Source organism: Papio anubis, chromosome 10 (genome assembly GCF_008728515.1).
Source record: "Papio anubis isolate 15944 chromosome 10, Panubis1.0, whole genome shotgun sequence".
In the NCBI taxonomy this organism is placed as follows: Eukaryota; Metazoa; Chordata; class Mammalia; order Primates; family Cercopithecidae; genus Papio; species Papio anubis.
This window is the reverse complement of record NC_044985.1, coordinates 105,713,226-105,737,877: the sequence shown is the minus strand read 5'-3', so window position 1 is coordinate 105,737,877 and position 24,652 is coordinate 105,713,226.

The window sequence follows — 24,652 nt, the reverse complement described above, 5'->3', positions numbered from 1 at the left end:
CTCATCATGTTGGCCAAGCTGGTCTCTAACTCCTGACCTCAAATGATCCACCCACCTCGGCCTCCCAAAGTGCTGGGATTATAAGCAAGAGCCACCACGCCCGACCCATTTTTTGTTTACGTTGAGTTTCAGTGACTCCTATTAATCAGAAGCCACACACAAATATTTACTGAATGCTTTGCGGTAGATACTTGGAAGTAAACAAAGAAGTATAAGTCCATACTTTCAAAGAGTTCATAGACTAGTTTAATGGTCACAATGTGTAAATAACAAGAATAAAATAAGAAATAAGAAAGCCAGCTTTGCAATCACCCTTTTCTATATGAGGAAAACGCTTTGGCTGTCTACTTTACTGATCAGTTTCTTAGCCAACACACCATTTCAGAGACTCTGCAGTTTCAATGCACAGCCTCTCACATTGTTTTGGTGTCTGACGGCCCTGAATGTTCTACCACATATTAGCTGCACGACTTTGGACATGTTTTCTTAATGTTCAGAGCCCTGTATTTTTTGTCATCCATAAAATAGGGGTAATATTATTTAGTTAATGGGTTGTTTTGAAGATTAAATGAAATAATTCAGAGAATTCAGTGCCTAATATATCATAGTAAAATAGATCTCATATCTTTTTTCTGTGTAGAAACGTCCTCCATCTTAAAAAATCAAACTATTGCAAGATTTTAAAAAACATATTTAAGCAAAAGAAAACTTTTTCCCCTTGAAACAGTGATATGAAATAATTCTTCAGCTACATCTTAAAATAATAATCATTTATGTGGGATAATGAATTCACAAACACATTTAAACAACATAATCTGATGGTTAGCCCAGAGGTTGGTACATTTTAGGAAAGCTAATAGGCAGGGATTGATATTCATTGCCTGTAACTAACCCTCACACAGAATGAAGAGGATGATAAGAAATTTAAACAACAGTGAAAATGTATGTATTAAAAATTATTTTTCCTGAAGGCCTGGATGTTCTGATTATGTGCTTAATTATATAACAATCTCCATATTATATTGGTAACATAACCAATAAATCCATTTATCACTGACCCCAGGACTGGTTGGCACACAAATAAAAAGTGAAAATAATTTAGTAACCCAAAGGGCATCCTAGTGAATCACCCCATATTATTATTATTTAATGGGCACACATGATAAATTAATGTTATGTTAATGGATAATCATTGTATCTTCTATCAACCGTGGGCATGTATAGAGTGTTCATTTGACTTTAAGTTGCATTTCTAGTCATTTCAAATCATAGTTACTCCTACTGGCCCTTGTTTTTATGGGCCTGACTCTAACTGCAAGGTGGTTAAAATTTTCTGAAACAGTAAAGAAGGAATTTAAAATATTTGAAGATATTTGCTGAAAAGAATTGTTCATCAGAGTACATGTATAAACTGAAAACCTGAAATGAGGATGAGGGTTGCTATTTCAGTCAAAAACAGTGGCAAGTTTGTTTATGGAATAATCATCCTATAAATCAATTATTTTTCTGATTAGATTATACTCATAAAGAAATGAATACAGTGCCCTTTAGAAATGCAATATAGTTATGAAAAAAGAAGCCCACCCTCTCCCTGTACATTTTAATGATTAGCAAAGCTACCTCATGGTTTGGATGGAGGCCCAGAAAATGATCCAAATGGGATTATATTTTCTTAATCTATTAGAATAATGTACAACTTGCTTTCATATGCTACCCTACCCCATCTAATTTGGCAGGTGTTGTTAGCAGACCCTGAAATGGTGATATTCCAGAGACAGACTCACATACAGTTTATCATCTCCAGACGCTGTGTCTGTCATAGCCTGAGATCTTAAGAAGAAAGTATTGCTGACTAGAAGAGAATTCATGTGTTTTAGAATTTGATTGATTATATACACCTAGTTAATAGTCAGTGTGATCAGCGTTATGCAAACATATAAAGGTCATGGCTCTGGTTTGCTAGAAGTGATTCTCATGCACACACATCAATCCACTTCTAACCCCTCCACTTCATACACGTAAAGCTTGAAACAGTGAGTGTGGAGTTTCAAATTCATAACCAAAATGTGGAAAAACCAAAGGTGATGAGGAGAAGTCGTTTCTTAGCACCTGTTTTTAATCTGCATGCTTAGTCCAATAAGCATAAGCACCGGAGCAAGATGCTGTTTTATACAGAGCAGGAGGCCCTGGTCAGGCAACTATCTGAACCATTTCAGAATTAAGGAGCTCAGAATGAAAACTGACTTCTACTCAGAGAGGAAATCAAGGCCTTACTATCTGCTAGGATGATTTGTTTAGACATGACTATGGCGGCTGAAGATCCGAGGATAAGAGCAAAAGTCACCAGTCATACCAAAGAAAAGGGATGCTGCTCTTTCTTCTCCCTGTGGATACCTTGTCTGCCCAAGAGGCATTGGAGAGTCTTGGCTTCTGGGAGAGGGCACCACGAGCTTGGAAGGCATGCTTATTTTGTCTATGAACATGCAAGCAGAGCTTACTTACAGAACTGGCAAGCTGCTGAGACTCTGGATGGATGTTGAGAGGACCAGGCAATGCAATAGCTCAATGAGCTTTGAGACTCCTGCACAGCCTCTAGGACTCTTGTTCTGCATCTACTGCTTATAGGCTAATTCTTTTCCTGTGTGCTACCCACAAGGTTATGACCAAACTATCTAACGATTCTTAGAATGTCACTGACATGACATTTCTGGAATTGCTCATTTATTTATTGAATTTCTCTAGTGAAAAGAAGCAGGTTAATACATAGTCTTGAGGCACCATACAAAATAATAAAAGCTTTAATGGAGCTAAAAGTTTCTAACATCGTTTCCAATTTTATTTTTCATTCGTTGTTCTATTCAATATTGCAATACTTCTGGAAATATATGTAGCTATGTAAGCCAGCTATTTAGGAGTCCAGGGGTGGGGTTAAGTTATGACTCTATGAGGGGTGATTTGTGCTTTCAAATATGTATTTGTCCTTTAGATTCTTAACCTTTAGCCAATTCCATGTTTGCCATGATTTATTTCCTATATGTTTTTGACCTTCTCATGGTGAATGGATTCAACATTATTATCTTCATTGAGAATGATTCTGACACTGGCTAGAGAGAGACAATTATATTCTGTTTATGTAATATAGAAAGCCAGAACACTTTTTTAAAGCTGTCGTCATATATCACTGTCAGTATTTTGAACCACTAAATTGTGATTAAAAATTCAGAGACAATAATCCATTTTGAGAATACCGTAAGAGAAGCAAATACTGTAGTGACTGATGGACATTTTAGGAATAACATCATTCAAGACATGCTAATTTCCCTGAGACCCTTTCCTTGGATAAACGCCTATTGTATAAATAAGTTTGCTTTCCAACCCCTTCCCAGCAGTTGCTTTCAATGAGGGATGCTGAAATGAGATTTCCTTATATTCTGCATGGTTCTACAGCCAAAAGTTTTTTTTAAGTTAAAAAATAGCCTGCTTCATAGATACAATGAATGACTTTGTTTACTAGCAAAGAGGTTTTTGGATCACATGGTTTCCATTATTTTTCAAGAAACAAACAGCTTTAATAACCACCAAAAATGTCTTGTGCAGTGGTTTAGAAGGAGCCAGCTGCAATGAGAAACATACTAGATGGAGAGTCAGGGAACAGGAGAATTCTGATCCCCACTCTGCCCTTACGAAGCTGTAAGCGTGACCTTGAGCAGGGGATTTAATTTTCTGTAGCTGTAGTGGGGCTTTGAGGTTTTGTTTCTGTGCTATTTCTGTTTTTTAATCAAGCATGTTTGGGTGTGTTCTAGCTCTGGTAGGCTGTGATATGATGCCTTAGGTAAAATTGTAAAAGAATGCTTCATTGATATCTTTTGTCTACATTCTTTAAGAAAGAATAATTCTATTTTTTTTTAGTCAAGAGTGGAAAATTGACCTTCTAATCCTGTAGTTTTCAAATATGTTCATCCTATAAGCCATTTTGGCAGGACAAAACGCTCACAGATCATTTATCCAACAACTTTCACTTGTCACTACAAAAGAAAAGAATAAACAAATGGGCTCATTAATGGAAAATATGTTGCTTCTTTCATTCAGATGCTAATGAGAATGATCATAAACACATTGTTCATGCATTTTATACCAGATTCCAGTATCATAAAAGGATTGATGGCAATAATTTGCATCTATGTAATGTGCCAAGTTTATAAAACAGTTGCATTTTTAAAAGTCTTATTTGACCCTCAAGAAACAGAGTATTATTTTGTCTGTTAGATGAGAAAATTGAAGCTACATTATGAGAGAGAGAGTCAGATGAAGAATCAATCCCTGGTTTCTGTTTCTTACTTTGGTTTGCTGTGCATTATGCCATATGCCACCATAGTCTTGTAGGAGAGTATTAAAATCACCATTGATTGAGTGGCCCCAACATTATTTTGGGACATTGGGATGGACACTTAATCTTTATACTAAAAATGTTCATTTGAGAAATAAGTACTAGGAAAGGATAGTATTAATTAATAATGGAAGGATTATTGTGATAATAAAGAGCCCCTAATATTTGTGTAGAACTGTATGGTTCACTGGTACTTATTTCATGGCATTCTTACAACAAAAATCTAGCTAGGCTCTAAGACGTTTGTGGTTGCAGATATAGAAACCTGTTTTAAGAGGCGGAGAATCTGTGCCTTAAACAAATGGTATATGGCAGAGCTTGTGGCCCCCAGTGGTGTCAGAAACTACACAGTATGAAATTACTCTGCAGCTCTGCCATATACCATATCATTTGTGTAAGACACAGATTCAGATCTCCTGGCTTCAGGCCTAGTGCTGTTTACATAATTCCATATTATGTAGTTTCAGACACCATTGGTGGACACATTTTAGTTGTCTTCTGAAAGCTCAGGTTTTTTTTTTTTTTTAAACCAGTAATCACTTTTTGATAGAAGAAAGCATGAGTGCATAAGAGGTAGGCAATATAAAATATCAGATAAAAATATGAGTTCTAGAGTGAGAAAAAATTCTACCTCTTGTTTACCTACTAGTGTTAGGATACTGGATGATTGTTCACCGGTACCTCTCAGGACCCCTTGCAAGGAATCGCTAGGTACAATAGGAATCCTTTTTTTTTTTTTCTTTTTGTCTGCTACCCAACTGCAATGGAATTAAGTTCTGCACCTAGCAATTGACTTACTCCTTCCCTTTCCAATAAAGCTGGTTTCTCATTTATGGAGTTGCCAAAGCAAAAGTCACAACCATTTCTCAATTAAGCAAGTATTTATTTAAATATCTGAGAAACATTAATGCCAGAAATGATAAAAATCTCAGTTTGGGGTTTGCACCCTCTTTAGCCATTGTCTGTTGTGGTTACTCAGCATTAGTTCAGAACTTAACTTTCAGGGTACAGCTGACAGAGGAGTCAGGACTGGACTATGATGGGTTGAATATAGCTCTATAGATCCTGATAACTCTTATCACTTCAACATTCTGGGTCTTTTTTGGTATTATATTTATATAATTGAAAGGCTCTCATTCAAAATGACACCTGAATTACTCATTGGTCAGTCAAAGTAGATGGCACTCTTGTTCCTCTTACCGTGTGGACAGCAGCAAGAGTCTGGGATTGGCTGCTTCATTTACAGTATTGGTTGGCATCATGATGAATAAGGTGAGAGGGAAGTTAAGATGTGTCCAAAAGGACAGAATGGGCTTAGAAGACTGTTACATGTCTTTTGTTTGTCACTTTCTAAGGTATTCCTCAATATTTCTTGTCTGAAAGCCAAAAGCATTTTTATGTTCTAAACACCAATCCACTAGGGTGAAGGGCAGGAAGTTAGTGATGAAAAAGTCCTAGATTTATGTGGATGGATGTGTATGCACTTGTAATACATTTGAAATGCATCACTAGACTACTACGTACATTCACATGTTCACAGGGTATGTGAGAATTCAACAAGACGTCACCTTTAAGGCACTCAATACTACATCCCATTGGGAACTGCTTCTTGTCACAATAATGATAAAAATAAAAAGCATAATAATAAGAACCATTGCTCAGAAATTGGGTCCCATAGGGCCGAAGTAGGAAAATGAATGCCTTGGAATGGAATAAACAAAAGGAGGAGAAGGAGCATTGCTTTGTCTGCTTTGAATTCTGGCCACAATTAGGTATGAGGTCTGGGTTGTCTCCTCGACTGCCACTGTTAGGCTTTCCGATTTAATGCTTGTGTGCTTTCACGGCCTCACATTATTATGGTGATCTCACACCATAATAATATCTCCTCCCATGAAATGCCAGGAGGATCTGTTGAATGAAAAAAGTGCAGTGAGGTCAGAGCTGTACAATTGGTCAGAGTAATATAAATTGTGGTTGCTGGCATTACGAAGACTGAATATGCAGAACTGAATATTAGATGCTTTTTGGGAACAGGAATCAAAGGTATTATTAGACTTACCATTGACTTCCACAGCCTTTTCAGCTGGAGCCTCAGTGTTTAGTATCAGTGGCCTGGAGATAAATAAATATTTTGGTCCTGGGAACCAGTGGTCCTCCTCTAATGGACCATCAGTCCAGAGGAATGCTTGTCATTTGGGGTCTACAGTAAAGGTTAACTGGCAAATGCTTTTTAATAATTCTACAGAGAGAGATATGGCAATGGAAAATGTTCATGAATGCGTCTTCCGTCTCTCAAATAACTGTTTCCACCTCAACTCATTTGTCTTAGGTACAGTAGATCGCAAGATTTCTAGTAAACTAATTTGGGTGACAGCAAAATCCATTGTTCATAACTTTTTCCCTCAGGGAAAAATGCTTTTCAAATCACCATCTGCTTATCTGCCACTTTGTGTTTGCTACTCTTCAAATCCAACAGGAGGGTAGAGGGCTCAGAGCTAGGTAGGTGTTTGACAGCTGTCACGAACCAGCACATATGAAGGTGCTCTCCAATGCTTAGAGCCAACCTGGCCCCACTTGTTCAATGTGGATCACTTGCAATAATAGCACTACTCACCCTCTACCCAAGGTGTCCAAGAATATATATAACTCTAAAAGATTATCTTTCTTTCTAAAAATATAAGCATATTTAAGATGGAAACCCTTTTTTGCCTTCCTTTTCTTCTGAGTACAACTTTATAAGTAGGATGATTCCAGAACTGCCAAGGAAAACAAATCAATTTCTTCTGGTTTTTAAAAATGAACATGAAATGCTGAGTGAGTCAAAGGCAATGAGGCGGCGTTCACTAAATGCACCAGCATCAGGAAGGAGGTCGAGTTAAGATTCTGTTTGACTGCTGGAGTTTACTAAAAAAATTTAAGTACCATTACTGGAGACAAAATATTGTATGTGTGCATTAGCTCTTGGCTAGATAGTCAAAACTCGTGTCCATGGTATAATTTTTATATATAAATGGATGCACTACAAATCGATGCTCTTTAATCTCAGCTGTGCCCTGAATACTGCTGAGAAGCCCTGTTATTCATCTGACTTCCTATCATACTCTTCCTGTGGGCTAGTATAAACCTTTGTAACTGACTGGCTCAACACTCTAGCTGATGGCTTCTTCCCCAGAGGCTCCCTTTATTTTCCTCTTCTTCCAAGCAAGACCCTTCCTGTATGGCTTTGCTTTCATTCATTTTCCTTGTATTGTCTTAGGACCTCAAATCTTCTCGTTCAGTCCTCCAGCATTATCTTTTGAGCTTAGCAAGGTACCTGCTCTTCTTTCCTTCTTTGTTGCAAGAATTTAGGCTGGCTAAAGTTCTCTGTTTTCTGAGCTCCATAGACTCCCATGCAAAGGCCTGAGATGGACTCAGGGCAGTCCTTTAAGCTCAAGCGGGACCACTGGGTTTGATGACCACCATCATAGGGTTTGATGACCACCATCATAGGGTTTGATAACCCCCATAGTAGGATTTGACTCTGCCTCTTGCAGGAACATTTCAGAGCCTATCTTATCCCTCGTTGCAGTCCACAATCCTTATCTCTGCATCTTCAGTACTATCTACTTCATGGAATTCTCCTTTTCCACAATACCTACTGCCAAAATACTCAGATCTGATATTTCTTCCAGCTACTGACTGTCTGTTCTTTCACTGCTAAGCTTCTGAAACACATTTTTATATGGATTGCCTCTGCTTTATCATCCCCTTACACACTGGGAAAAAAAATTCCTTTGACTTTTGAGGAACTGCTTTTTTCTGTTTTTTTTTCTTCCTTTCTGCTGGATCCTTCTCATGTGCTTCCTCCTCCTCCCAGTCCCTAGCAGGTATTCTATATGATTAAGCGTCAGGAAATCTTGGAGATTTATTTTATTTCTTTATTTCAATGAATATCCTTATGCTAGTAACCCCCAAATCTACATCCCTATCCAATCGTTTCTCCAGGGCTCCAATTACCTTTTCACAACTCTATTGATAACTTCCACCTGTATATCCATTAATACTCTGACCTCTTGTTTTTAAACTTTGCACATTATCCCCTCTTCAACTCTCTCTTCTCATCTTTTCTAATTCTGTTAATGACATAGTAACAGAATCACCATCAAAATCTTAGTGTTATCTTCCCTTCCTCCCTTTCTCTTGTGTTACCTGCAATTGATTACCATGCTCTCAGGAGCCTAACTCCCTCTTACTGCCTTCCCATTTCTCTTCCTTCTGTCTTAGGCCAGGCATCCCCTTCCCTTACCTGTGCCCTTGGAGTTCTCCTCACTGGTTTTCTGACTATGGGCATCTCTCCCTGCAACCTGTCTTCCACATTCCTCTTGGAATTTTCTTTCTTAGACTCGGCTATCATCTCACTACGTCATGTTTAAGAATGTTCTGTGCCCTTCTGCCTAAAGAGTCAAGTTCAAAACACATTTTATATCATTTAAAGTCTTCTACACCCTGACTCTGGCCTTTTTCCTTCTGTTTCCTATAACTTCCCTTTACTCATCCTATGGTCAGTGTTCCTTCTCCTTGCCATTTCTTTCTGTTGACATCAGACCCATTATTTAAGGACTGGTTCAAGACTCAGTAGACACTCCTTGTAGAAAATCTTCTCTGGATACCCTATTAATAGCTTCTTTCTTCTCCTTCTAGCTTCTTTTGCTTGTCTTCTCTAGACCTTTCCTCTGCCTTTCGTTACTGTCCGGTGAGCAACTTGAGAGTCTAGGTTTAGCTGCTGGCACCTTGAGGAAGTACTCAATGCTTCATGGATTAAACCGAAGTTAGGGCTGATTGTGATGGAAACAAGAACCGGCTGTTTATAATTTTGTAATCATTTTAAAAGATAAACATTTTCAAAGATCTTTATTCGGTAAAATCCAAATAAGGCAACTGATCAGTTTTCATGGGTTCTAATTTATTCAATCAGACAGGTGTAAAATGGCTGTAGAAAAGCCGAGATGCAAATTAATTTTCCATTTAACCTCTGACAAAAGAAGAAAATCTGACACTTTTTCAAGAATCTTCCTTTTCCTCTCTCAATCAGGGCAATAATGTAAAATTTAACTGATATGTTTCAAGGAAAGTGTCACATTCATGGCCCTTTGCTACATAGTCTCCTGCCTCAGCAGCTGAGCAGACTGTGGATAGGAGATAAAAGTGGGTAAATAGAGGAAAGCAGGTTTATATGTGATGCACCTGTGATCAAGGGAAAAGCGGCTTGTACTGGTGAGACTTACATGTGCATTAACAGAAAGCAGGATAGCAGGGTTAATGATTGCCTATGAGAAGAATGAGTAAACACAGATTAGGATTGTATTTTTGGAATCTACAATGCAAAATTAACCAACGTAGGATTATACTGTCTGATCCCAATTCCAAGAATTTCCTTGCTGAATTTCAGAATTTTCCATCTGATAGATTTATTACACAGAAAACTATGAAGAGTTTTCTTTCCTGGGTTCTTAGCTTCTTTGCTAAGAGAGAAGGAAACTCAATGTAAAAACACTCATTTTAAGATTGGTTTAACAATATTTAGCATCAAATATCATTTGTTTTCTATATGGCAATATTTCTCCGGGCATTTTTTGAAGAACTGATGGGAAGAGGAAAGTGTGATTGTCTCCCATATGGGTTTTTGAAACATTATGAAAACATGACTTAGATAACTTGCAAAACTTTAAACACTTTAAAAAGCTGAGAGTGGCTGGCTTCAAACTTAGCTTCTTGATAAATAATTTCTTAAATGAGTTTATTTAAGCCTAAATTAACTTTTAAAATGGTCATTTATTCAGCAGGAAAGCAACTGTAGCCATTCTTTTTAAAAATGACCAATTATATATAAATCACCTACTTTTTATGGTACTAATTCAACACTTTTCAAAATGGAAGTTCTATCCTATTTTCCTACTGGCTACGCACCAGAAATCAGGATATTCGCAAGTGGCTTGAATTCAAATAACAAACTGAACTGTAGGCTGATGTAGGCACTTAAGGGACAGGAAGCAGGGGGTGGAAGTCTGGCTTAGACTGTAACACAGATCACATGCACACTCCAGGTGCCGGCCTTCCACCACCATTACTAACAGGGTTTTCAGAAGAAACTAAAATAACAGGAACAAGTTACAAGAAAAATGGCCCAATACCCTAGGCCCACCCCCAAAGGGACTCTGGGTCTGAGAGATGGGGAGGTCAGCCCTGGTTGCCAGCTGTAATATCCTGTGAAAACATCATTCCATTGCTTCCTTTGCCTGCCCTACTTTGAAAGGAGTTATCTTCATTGGCTGCTTGCATTTCCCCACCACAACTTGGAATCAAGCTTGGGACTTCACCAATTTACTGACTGTATTCCAGAAAGGCCTGCCAGCCTCCAAACCAAGGTCTGTTTCCTCAGTTCTCATCCTGTGCTATCTCCTGGCCATATTTGACAATATTGAGTTAGTGGCTACATTTCTGTTCTAGCCTCCCTTGATGATAAAAAGGTAATCAGTTCTTGTTTGTATATTTTAAAAAATAAAAATCATGCTATTATATCCTAATATTTATAGTATATGTAAATACATATATAGGTCTGTTTACTTCATCTATGTCTATGAAGTGTCAGAGAACAGAATTAAACAAAAAGTATAGAAAATGGCTTACTTGCTTACCACTATTTTAAACACCTTGGTTTAAGTTCCTCCTCATAGCTTTTAAACACCTTGGTGTATAGACCTCTGACTGTTAAAAATAAAGTAAATATATACACATTTGGAATCACACATTGTTCCATGACTTATAACTTCAAAAATCTTTAAGATATTTAAGTATCTCCCTATGCTAACACATACCTGCTTACCTTGGGTGGGCGGGCTGATTTTTTGGCACTCGGATCCCCGTGCTCTACCTTTGTTCTTAGGGCCAGCCCCTGTAAACTACACTTCTTTTTCACAAGAGCTTACTTTTAGTCCGGTGGGAAGCAGTGGGAGAATGAAGGGTTCCCACCTGGGTATTTCTCTTTGTCTCTGTTTTGGTGGAAATCTCTGACAGGACAGGCTACATAATTTCTGGGGTCCTGTGTAAAATGAAAATGAGGGTGTCGTTCAAAAATTATTTAAAATTTCAAGATGGTGACAGGAAAGCATTAAGCCGGCACAGTTTTGTGCTTGGGGCCCTTCTGAGTGGGAAGCTCGGTGCAGCTGCACAGATTTCACTCCAAGAAGACAGCTCTGGCCTCTGGCAGGGGCTCCATCTCTTCTGTGATTCTGATTCAGGCCCAATGGCCTTGTCACAGAGCTCTCTGGGTGACTGCTTGGACAGCCTCTCTCCAGTTGTCTTCAGCACTATGGGGTGGTGTGGCTTCCTGCAGCGGTAAATCTGTGGGTTGTTCTACTTTCCCTGTTTTGTCTTTCAGCTTTTCCAACATGTGTGTAACTAGCTCTCTCTGTTAAATTTCTCCTACCGAACTCCCTGTCTTGACCCTCACTGATTGCAACATTAGGGATGGCAAGAACCTGGTCCTCAGGCTGCTATTTCCTTTATCCTGCTGTTGTTGCATCCATTACTCATTGGTAACAGTTTTGTTTCTTTCAGACTAAACTCAACCTCAGAATTCTTCTCAACACAGTGCTTAATTTCAGTTGAAACATGACATAAAATCTGCATGGCCTCTCTACCATCCTTTTAAACAACAGCATGTTTTCGACTGTAGTTACAGTGCATTTTATTTAATCCCTAAATAATGACAATTAATATGTTTAAAATTTTTCACCAATTCAGTAATGAACAACTTTGCATATGTGTCTTTATTTCTTCAAGTGTCTTAGGACAATGTTTTTGAAGTAGAATTGCTAGGTAAAAGAATATGCACATTGTATATTTTGATACATATTGCCCTCCCAGAATGGTTGTATGAATATTAGAATGTTTAAGTAGGAAATATGTCTATAGTATGCTAAGATTGATCTTTTTTCCCTTCAAAATGATTAGGGTATTATACATTTATTTCAACAAATTATTTCTGTAATTCTTTGAAAATTGTCTTTAGGCTGGGCGTGGTGGCTCACGCCTGTAATCCCAGCACTTTGGGAGGCCAAGGCGGGTGGATCATGAGGTCAGGATATCGAGACCATCCTGGCTAACACGGTGAAACCCTGTCTCTATTAAAAACACAAAAAATTAGCCAGGTGTGGTGGCGGGCACCTGTAGGCCCAGCTACTCGGGAGGCTGAGGAGGAGAATGGCGTGAACCTGGGAGGTGGAGCTTGCAGTGAGCCAAGATCGCGCCACTGTACTCCAGCCTGGGTGACAGAGTGAGACTCCATCTCAAAAAAAAAAAAAAAAAGAAAATTGTCTTTAGATCCTGTTTCAAAGGGACTTAAAAGTCACCCTATTACATTCAGTACAACTTATTTTTAAGTAAAAATAGTATTACTAAGCTTAGTTGCCTACCCCGGTCTCTGGACTTGCTTTCAATGAACTTTTGATTATTTTTCAAAAATAAAACTCTATTTTCATGCATTGAAGCTTTCTTATTTTTGAAGATAGTCAAAACAATAGCTTGCTGTCCCTGAAGGCTTGAATTGAAGAGCTGGAAACTCTTCTAAGAAATTGCTACAGCCTTATTTAATCTTATAGCTTCCCAAGGTAACCCCCGTGGGAGAGAAAATACGCACTGAGATGTGTAAAGTTAGTATATTTGTTTACAACCTTGGTTGCTTTACGTTATCTAGGTACCTCATCTTCATTAGCAGTAGGTTAACTCTACCCATAATTCCTTTAATTAAAAACTTTTGTCAAAGGGGCTGTAAAATATTTATTTAGCTTGATTTCATTGATAAAGCAAAGGAAATATCTCATTTATAAGTACCTCATCTTTCACCTGAGATTGTTCTGACTGAAAACAATGTTGTTTTTTTAAGTAGGCAATAAATTATGCTTCTTGATTTTAAAAGATAGCCCATCCTTCAAAGAGCTTTGGGTCATTTCATTTTGCATACTCTGTCCAAGGTAATTTCTAATTTGCTCTTTTCAGAAACAGCGTGGGGGAGGTGCTGTTATAATATTTAATGTTTTCTCATTCCTTTCTTACCAAGAATATCATGCAGCTCTCAAATCATCACAGAGCAAACAAAAACACTCTCTCTCCACCCCACTGGCTAAAATCTGTGGGTTTAAAGGCAATGTCTGGTTTTAGTAATGTGGAATTCTTTGTTAGCCTTAGAGGTGAGAGATCAATGACTTATTCTTGTAATCCCTTAACTCTTAAACAGTCTACCAGAAAGCTGGTTTCAAAAAATAAGACCAGGCTTTGCATTTAGATAGAGACTCAAATGAGTCACTGGGAATGTATGTGCTCCTTTTGGTGCTGTGTTTTCATCCCATCAGACCCATAAATTATACTGGTCTCAGCTCTTTAATTCCCTTTAGGGAGGACTGGGATAAAGAACATCAGCCCATTCTAAAAAATCCTGCTGTTTTTATGACACACAGAAATAGCTACAAGAAATACCTTAATCATTTTTACTTGCAGGGTCATGTAACATTTTTTTTTCCCCTCAAAAGTTAATGATCACAAGAGGCCCGCACACATACACACACAGATCGCTAGCCCTTGGGTCTATCTAAGTCACCTTTATGGCACAGCCCCAGAATAAAACTATACTTAGTTCTCTGAATTTGCACTCTTGTTATACACTTTTCAATTTATAGGTTTCCATTTCATTTCCTCTGCAAGCCATGTTGTAGCTATAATATTTCAGTTCTTGAACAAGATATTTACTTAGCAGGTCAAGACTAATAATCCAGCTTAAATTTTCATTCATGGTGTGAAATTGATTGAGGCCTGTCTCCATTAATCAGAGATACTTGGGCTTCTCATTCTTGTATTTATACTTTTATGTATTCTCGTGCCTGGAATGACTTTCCTTCTCATAGATGCAAGAGGCAGATAAGGGGGAGGGTCCCCAGAGAAACTCCTGCCCATTGGGAGGACAGGGTGGAGCCACGGAAGTTCAAGCCTTTTGCAGGTGGAGGAGCCTGGCCCCTCCTGTTCCTGTGTAGTAACTTGGGATTTCAATCTTGTGAGATGGGGGCTTGTTAACAGGAATCCCTCTCGCTTTGTTGTGTTGTTTTTCCTTTTTCCTTTTCACCGATAACCCCTCACCCTTCAAAGTGTCTGCTAGCCTAATCTTTCCTGGTCGTGTGACAAGAACCTGGGTTTTCCTACAACACTTCTCCATTCCATCTAATGAAATTCTTTCTTCCATCAAAGCTCAGATCAAGTTCTGCTTCCTTCCATGAATCTCCTCCAGTTTTTAAAATTATTAGCACTACACAATTCTCTTTATTCTCTGAACTCTTACGATATGGAATATAATGTTTTGAACTTTTTGGGGGTAATTGTTTTCTAAAAGAGACTGTATACCACTTATGGACCGTTGGCATGGCATATCTCCAGAAAGCCTTCTTCCCCAACTCTTCCTAGCATGGGGTCAGGGCGAGAGTCAAACCGAGGTCCTCACATTGTCTCATTTTCTTTATTGGTAAATCCATCTTCATGGAAGAAAAGATGTGAAAATACAGGGATTTTACTTAATCAATTCAAAGTGGGGTCTTGATGACAATAACTGTTTTGCTCATTTTTATTGTGTTGATGTCCAAACATCAAATATATAATATATAGTTCACGAATTTTGTGTGGATCATGTTTACCACAGTCCTACTCTCTTTCGCTGTTTTCAGTTTTCAAGCATTAAACAAATCACCTATTTGGAAATTTTATGTTTCTGTTTTTCTTTTTAGCCTTTTATTCTTTTCTGAGCTCCATCTTTAATATTTTCCATTTCTGTCATTTTCTCACTTTGTTCTAATTTTCAAGAGTCTAATGGTTTAAAAAAAGAAATGCATTTGTACTCAAAGCATACAATACTAGAAAATATTTTTATCAAAAATGTAAATTCAAGTAAATGTCAGTTTTTTCCAATTAAAATGATTACCTTAAAAATTTATTCTCCAAATTATTTTAAAAATCTACTAAGATTAGAAGGGTAAAAGTTAGTAATAACATAAAAATCTAAATAAAATTATGTTATGTTGTTAAATTATGTTAAAATGAATTTTAAAAATTTACTTAAAAATCATTGTCTTTTGTAAAAACATACTATGGACAATTTCAAATATACAAAAGTAAACAGAATAGTATAATGACCTCCACATACCTGTTGTCTGGCTTCAATAATTGATCAACTCATGGCCCATCTTGTTTTGTCTGCTCCCTGCCCACCATTATTTTGAAGCAAATCCCATCGATCATATAATTCGATCTGCAAATATGTCACTACATGTCTCTAAATGGTAAATTTTTAACATAGTCATACTATCATTAATACACCTAAAATGTGTCAATAACTTTTTTAGAGACTAGGTCTGACTCTGTCGCCCAGGCTGGAGTGCAGTGGTGCAGTCATAGCACATTAAAGCCATGAACTCCTGGGCTCAAACAATCCTCTTGCCTCAGCCTCCCCAATAGGTAGGAATACAGGTGTATACCACAACACCTGGCTAATTTGTTATGTTTTATGAATCATTTATTTATTTGAGACAGAGTCTCACTCTGTCATGCAGGTTGGAGTGCAGTGGCTCGATTTCAGCCCACTGCAAACTCCACCTCCCAGGAGGTGAAGGCCTAAATCCCATTCCACAGGCAGGAAAAAAATGGAATGAGTTGTCCCAGCTCCAGCAGCTAGACAGGAAGAATAGGGCTAATTTCCCCTTCCTCTGCTTTTTTTTTCTATTCAGGCCATGAACAGATTAAATGGTGCCCACACACACTGGGGTGGAGACTATTTTACTGAGTCTACTGATTCAAATGCTAATCTCATTCAGAAACACCCTCACAGACACACCCAGAAACAATGTGTAATCTGGGCACCCTGTGACCTACTCAAATTGACACATACAAGTAACCACCACAAAGTCCCTTATTGCAATTTGTTGGATCATCTAAATCTCTTTTAATCTTTAGATTTTTCTCTTTGCCCTTCTATCTCTTTCTTTTCCTTGCAATTTGTTTGTTAAAGGAACCACATTGTTTATCCTATAGAATTTTCTCCAGGCTGTTTGTTTATTATATCCCTATTGTGTTATTTGACATTTTAAATATTTAATTAAACTTTGTTTAATATCTTGCAAAATTTTAAGTATTTGCACAGTTAGCAGTCAAGATCAAATTAGTTGCCAATATCAAGAATTGGTGTGTGTGTATACATACCTGTTTAAGAGTAAAATAAATTGCTTAATATTGCAGAATTTTCCTCAGCCACTGTGTGTAACTTTTGCATTTACCCAGTGAATTCCCTAGTATTTCCCAGAACCACAATTGGAACCTGAAGAGAAGCAAGAAAAGAGTTGCTTGACCCTACTGGGAAACTATACTTTGTTATGTAAGAAGCTATTGTATTCATGCTGAGAGGAAGATTTCACAAGTTATTTGGTTTGTCTCTTACTTAAACTCCATCTCCATACCCCAAGTCCTCCTTGCATTCCAGGGCATTGTGTGTTTCTAATGCCATGAGCAGCGTAACACACAAAGCTTTACAACCTTCATGTCTGGTTTCCAAGACTGCTATGGTCTGAATGTGTCCCCCAGAAATCTGCATGTTGCAATCTTAACCCTCAAGGTGATTGTATTGTGGAGTGGGACTTTAGGGAAGTGGTTAGGTCATGAGGGTAGAACCTTTGATGGGATCAGTGACTTATAAAAGAGGCTTTAGAGAGTTCATTCACCCTTTCTACCATATGAAATTACAGTGAGAAGACAGCCATCTACGAGGAAGCAGACACTCACCAGACACCAAATCTTGGGGCCAGCATCTTGCTCTTGGACTTCCCAGCCTCCAGAACTGTGAAAAATAAATTTTTGTTAATTATAAGCCACCTACTTTATAGTATGTTTTTTATAGCAGCCCAAACGGACTAAGACAAGGACATTGGGTGACAAACGACAGAAGCATTTCCCTGGCACCTGAATGACATTGGTCATGAAAGCAGATATTAGGACTTACAGATTGTGCATTGCTAGCACTCAGTGTTGGATTCCAAATAGACGAGCTCATGTGTGTGCCCATTTTATGTGTGTGTGGATGTGGATGTGTGTATTTGTGATATTTGATACCCATTAATGTGCAGGACCCAAGGCAGGGGCTTTCCTCCATACCTGGGTCTAGTAGTTCTGTCTCCTGGGGTGGGACAGTGTTTTACAAGCCTCAGTCATTTGAGTTACCACCTTCATGATTTTTACCATTGCTCCATACCACTTGTTCTGTTAGCTACCGTATTAGTTTTCTAATGCTGTATATAACAAATTACTACAAACTTAGCTCAGCTTAGCTGAATTCTTTGCTCAGAGTCTCACAAAGCTGAAATCAAGGAGTCACGAGATGTCAGTGTCTCATCTGGAGGCAGTTCTCTTGTAAGCTCATTTACATTGTCGGAAGAATTCAGTTTTTTGCAGTTGTAGGACTGAGGATTCTGCTTTCTTGCTGGCTGTCAACTGACAGCAAGTTCCCCTAATCTACTATGACACTGTTTTACATGATATAATTTAATCATGGGGGTGACTATTCCAGTATATTCAGTTTCTTCCCATACTCAGTGGAGGACATTTATATACCAGGGAGTGGATATCTTTGGGGCTATTTGAGAATTCTGCCTACCACATTTATGTAACATGTTTCTTTAAATCAACTCACTTTTAAAACTTAAATACATTTGTGAAAAGTATATATCATGGATTTGATGTGCTAGGAGTGTGTGTGTTTGTATTTATATATGTCTTTTTCTTTTATTTATTTATTTATTTTTAGACAGAGTCTCGTTCTGGTGCCCTGGTGGGAGTGCAGTGGTGCCATCTTGAATCACTACAACCTCTGTCTCCCAGACTCAAGAGATTCTTATGCCTCAGCCTCCTGAGTAGCTAGGATTACAGGCATGCCCCACCATATCCAGCTAATTTATTGTGTTTTTAGCAGAGACAGCATTTTGCCATGTTGGCCAGGCTGGTCTCAAACTGCTGGCCTCAAGTGATCTGCTCGCCTCAGACTTCCGAAGTTTTGGGATTATAGGCGTGAGCCACCGTGCCTGGTCATGTATTTTTTTTTTTTATAGACACGCACAGTAAAATAAATATATAATCAATAAGATAAAAAGTATTTATCAGCGTATCTCCTAAAATTATCTTGCCTCCCCAGGACTAATGTACCACACTGGGAAACAGTGTTCCTGGGAATAACATTTAAAACAATTTGTTGAATGCCTGGTGATTAAAATAGCTATAGATTAGAGGTCTTTGTTTTCATTGAAATCAAATAGTTTATGTTTCTATGACTACATTAATTTTATTTATCTCCAAAATTATACGAATGATATATGAGCATTCATCAGAGCAAGTCATTTTCTTAACTGTGGAAGAGACTATGACTTGGAGGTAACCTGGTGCCCATCAGTACATGGAAGGTTCTGTCTTTTATGACTTTGAGATCAAAATGAAAGAGTCTGCTAAACCAGATATTTCTTTACATGTTTTCAGTATTTACTGTAGTGTCATTTATTTCAAAAAGGCATAAACCAGTTAAGTTCCACATTACCATAAAGAGGTAAAGATAACAAAGAAATATCCATTTATTCTTCCTGAAGAGAAAGTAAAACTTCAGTGATGATAGGTGTATCTCTGAGGAGTTGACTAGTTTCTTATATAATCTCTGTGGTCCTGAAACACTTCTGATCACAAGGAATCTATTGATCTGATCATTTTCATACTCCAACTCCTAGTCCCAGCCTTAGCTTTGGATTCACATAAAATCAACAGATAAACTTGTTGGAAAGAAGCCACATCTCTCTGTTTAGACAGCTCTGTAGATTACTGTGGCTCACTTATCTGATTGCTGATTGGAGAACCTCTGATTTTTAAGTGTTTGCCTGTTTGTTTCCCGTGATAAACCAGATGTTGACTACTGGAGGAAAAAAATCCTTCATCTCAAACTGACCTGTTACATTCTCTTTGGCTCTGAACATTTTTCCACCCAGACATAAGTCCTCTTGGCCATGTAGTCCCACCGTCCTACCAATTGGAGGTTCACCTTTGATTTAAGCCAGTAACTGCCTGTACGTTCAACAGAGATGATAGGAAGGAGGCCAGTGTCTCAGGCCTAAGGCATCTGAAGCTGTATTGGAGAGTTATCATCCCTCTGGTGGTCTCTTTCTTGCCAGTTGGTATAGTAATCCTTCCAATCCATAACAATCTCCACATTTTCTCAACTGGTAGAATGTATATTGCCTGAAATACTCTTTCAGGGATACTGGCCTTTCTTTATTAATTAATTCTAGTAATCACTCCTTTTTATCGCATATGCACTTTGAGTTTCTGAATAAAGTGACCATTTCTTGCATTTTTTCTAGCTTCTTTCAGTGTCCAGAACAAACAGATTATGAAATATTTGTTGAGTGAATAATTGTTCAGTTTCCTCAGTAGCCAGTAGATAGCTAAGGTTGAGAGGTATGGAAGGCTCATGGCACAGTACAATCTTTGGCTCAGGAATGTTACCAAATACTCAGCACTCTTTGTACCAAGAGGTACTTAGTACCAAGCATCCTACTGTTTTCCACACTGTGCTAGCTTTGCTCTTACCTCAGGCTGGATTCCCATGGGGTTCCAGGATGACTATAGCAGTTCCAGACATCATACTCAGATATCAGAAAGCCAAGAGGAGAAAAGACCATTATTGATTGTGTGCCTCCCAGCGACATCCCCTGTGTTGTTGACCAACATTTCATCAGGTACCCATGTCTAAAGCAAACCCTGGAGAGGGGAATAATGCTATTAATGTCATGGCTTCAATTAATTAGGCAACATGCCTGGAGCTGAGATGGGGGGACTGTCTCTTGACTTCTTCAGGGAAGGGATTGATTGGATTCTTGATAAAGGAAGTGGAAAAATACCAAAAGTGTCTGCCACAGCCATTTCATTAAATGAGAAAAGTTAAACAAAAAAGGAGGTAATTTGCTGAAGGTCACAAGGCTGATCAATGGGATCCAAATCTAGAGTGCACAATTGCCAGAATGAATCTTAAAGATCATTTGGTTCTTCCTCCTCAGTTCACAATTTGGGAACCTGTGGGCCAAAATGTTTTATCACTTGCTCAATATCACAGAGATCTAGTTAGTAGCAGAGGCATGACAGAACTCAGTTCAGCTGCATCTCAGTCCTGTTCTCTTTCCATTACTGCATTGTGGTTCCATTCGTGTGAATTTATATCTAGCCTATGTGTAATTATGCAAATGAAAAGCTGCTAAGGCAGTGCCTAGCACATAGCAGGTTCTAATATTTATTTGTTGATTGAATAAGTATTCTAATTAGTTCCAAGATGCTTCCTGTAACTGCAGTCCTATGGTCTATACATTTTCCCAGTTTTCTCCCCATTCTGTTATCATTTTGAGACTTTACGTAGATACGGACTAGGCAAAGGAAAAAGGAAACAGCATGTCTTGTATGGGGAAGCACTTTATAAAGATGATATTTAAGTAATATGACATTAATTATTATGCAAAGCAGAATGCAAATTCAATGGAAGGGAGCATGATAATGGTAGTTTTTCCTAAGTTTTCACTTATGTCAGCCTGGAAAAAGTTGAGAAGTGCTGTATTAAGCTAATAGTCTGCACAAGTTTTTTTAGGATAAAGATATAATTAGCTATTAACCCATCAAAGAGTTGTTCATGAAGATAAATAAAACAGCAGCAAGTCACCTGTTTTCCATTAATAATGGAGGTTTAATCGTCATAGAAATATTTTGGTAGAATTATTGAATCTTCTACATCAAAATAAATGTATTTTATTCTCTTCCGATTTCGTTACCATCCATGAAGCCATTATTCTCTTGGCTTTTGCTCTCTAGGTTTACCATGGCTTCTATTCCTGTTAATACCTTTATCTGGCTATATTAATTTTCTAAAGTCACTTGTTTTTGATTGAAGTGAGACATACATACATATATGTATATACAAGGGCATACATTTTGTTATATAGCTCAATAAATTTTTAAAAATGTGAACATATGTGTAACTGCCACCCAGACTATGATGTTTAGGTCACAGCAGCCCAACTAGTACCCTTCCCATTCAGTAGACCCTGGTCAAAATTCATCACCATTCTGATGTCTAACTCCATAGATTATTTTTGACTGTTTTTGAACTCTATATAAATGGAATCATGCATAAGCGCTCTTTCCTGCCTTGTTCCTTTGCTCATGATTATGGATGCAAGGTCTTTCCATATTGTTGTATGTTGTCACAGTTTGTTTATTTGTGTTGGTTTTATGGTGTTCCATTCTATGGCAGACACAGAGATGCAAGGGTCAACCTGGAAGAGTGGACTGACAGCCCCTAGCTACAGTGTCTTTGGGATCCTCTGAAGCAGCAAGTTGTGGACATACTGTTTGTGGGCAGCATCCAGCCAATGAGTGGGGTACTAAGGTCTGAGTATTTCTGCTCGATGTGGCACTCCTCCATGGACATATTTGCACTGGGGCTCCCCTTTGAACTGGTTGAGACATTGTCAGAGCCACATCATCGTCTGAGGCTCCTCCCTACCCAGTCCTCCTTTCTTCCCCCTCTCTTTCACAAAAGTCAGACTTGCTTTGCAGTTTGAAGGCTTACCCTGCCCTCTCCTGCCCCATTTATTTCACAGGCATTATTCTCAATAAATCTCTTATACTCTTAACTCTTTCCATCATTTGCTTACAAGAGGATATGAAAAGATACACATTATACAATTGTAACATAATTTATCTGTTCTACTTTTTTTTGTTGTTTTGAGACAGGGTCTCATTCTGTTGCCCAGGTTGGAGTGCAGTGGAGTTATCACAGCCGACTGCAGCTTTGACCTCCTGGGCTCAAACTATTCTCCCACCTCAGCCTCCCAAGTAGCTGGGACTACAAGTGTGAGCCACCACACCTGGCTAAATAAATTTTTTTTTTTTTTTGTAAAGACGGGGTCTTCCTTTGTTTCCCAGGTTGGTCTCAAACTCCTGGGCTCAAGGGATCCCCCTGTCTCAGGCTCTCAAAGTGTTGTGATTACAAGCTTGAGCCATCATGCCCTGTTCCACTGTTGATGAGCACTTTGATGATTTCCAGTCTTGGGGCACTCTGGAAAGTACTACAATAAACATTCTTGTACATGTATGTCGGTGCACATTAGTGTGCATATCAGTTGAACTAGTGTGAAATAGTTGGTCACAGGTTATGTGTATGTTAGCTTTAGTAGATCTTGTCAGAGTTTAACTAAATGATTTTACTGGTCTACATTATCACCAAGAGGATATGAAATTTCCAGTTGCTCCACATACTTTCTTACACTTGGTGTTGTCAGTTTTAACATTTTTAGCCATTTAGTTTCTCTGATGTCTAATAATATTGAACATGTTTTAATATGTTTATTGGTCATTTGTCTATTCTTTTATGCAAAATGTCTATTTATATGTGACTATTTTTCTATTTATCTGTCTATATTTTGCTTATTGATTTGCAGGAGTTCTTTACATATTCTGGCTGTGAATCCAGAGTATCTTTCCCTACTCTGTATGATGCTTTAATACCCTCTTAATAATGATTTTGATATATAGATGTTCTTAATTTTAATACAGGATGATTTATCAGTTCTTATCTCCTTTTTTAGAGCTCATTTGAATGTTTATGAAATCTATGTTTTTTCCCAAAGGCCATAACAATTATTGTCAATATTTTCTTCTAGAAAATTTTATTGCTGTAGTTTTCACATTTTAGGTTTACAATCTACCTGGAGTTGCTTTTTGTGTCTAATATATTGGAGGGATTATGAATTATTTTAAAAAATATGTAGACATCCATTAAATTTAGCATTATTTATTAAGAAGACCATCCTTTCTACACTGTGCTGCACTGTCAACTTTGTCATAAATCATGTGGTCTTTTCCTTTACTTTCTATTTTGTTCCATTAACCTATTTGTGTATCCTTGCCTTAATATATCATAAAGCTAAGTGCACCTTAATATGGCGCACTCTTAATTACTTAGCTTTATGATAATTTTAGCTATCTAGTGATTAATTTTTCTATTTTTTTCCTTTTAATTCATGATTGTCTTGGCTATTCTAGTATTTTTATACATATTTTATAATCAGATTATTAAGTTAGACAAACATATTGTTGGAATTTTTAACAAGATTGATTGAACACATAGATCAATGTGGGAAAACTGACATCTTACCATATTACCACTGAGTTCTCCGATTCATGAGTATAGATGACCCTTCATTAATTTAGAGACTCTTTAAGTATCTCAATAATGTTTTGTGATTTCTATTTAGACTGTTCTCACAGGATATGTTTGATTTATTCCTATATAGCTATTTTTGATAGCATTATAAGTTTTATTTGTAAGTTTTCATTTTCTAGTTACTTGCTTCTGGTGTACAGAAATGAACTTAATTTTGATGTTGATCTTGTATGCAACAAGTTTACTAAAGATACATTAAGTTAATTGGATTCTTTATGATTTTTCTATATATATATTTATGTTATCTGCAAATAATAGACCTCTTACAGTTTTATTTCAGATCTCTACACTTCTCTTCTTTTTTATTGCCTTAGCGAAAACATTCATTACAATGTTGAATAAAAGTGGTAACTGCCGGCATTCTTGTTTCCTTCTTGATCTTGGAAATGACAAGGGGAGGCATGTTTTACTACAAGCTTTTGTTTTTTAGGTAAATATTCTTTTTTAGATTAAAAATATGTACATTTGTCATTTACTAAAAGTTTTTTTATTATGAATGTATATTAAATTTTATTAAACACTTTTCTGCATCTATTGAGAGGCTTTCTTTTTTATCTTGCTAATATAGTGAATTGATTTTTTTTTAATGTTAACTTATCCTCCTCTTCTTTCCCTGGAATAAGTCCCACTTACTAATGATGAGTTATTCATATTATATTTTTGCGGTGTATGATTGATTAATATTTGTTTAAAATTGCTGTGTCCAAATTTGCCTACGATTTTTGTTTGTCATGATGTCCTTACCAGGTTTTTGTATTAAAGTTATTCCTACTTCATAGAATAAATCGTAAGGTTTTGTATTTGTTGGTTTATTTATTTATTCATTTATTTATTTATTTAGAGACAGAGTCTCGGCTCTGTCACCCAGGCTGGAATGCAGTGGTACGATCTCTGCT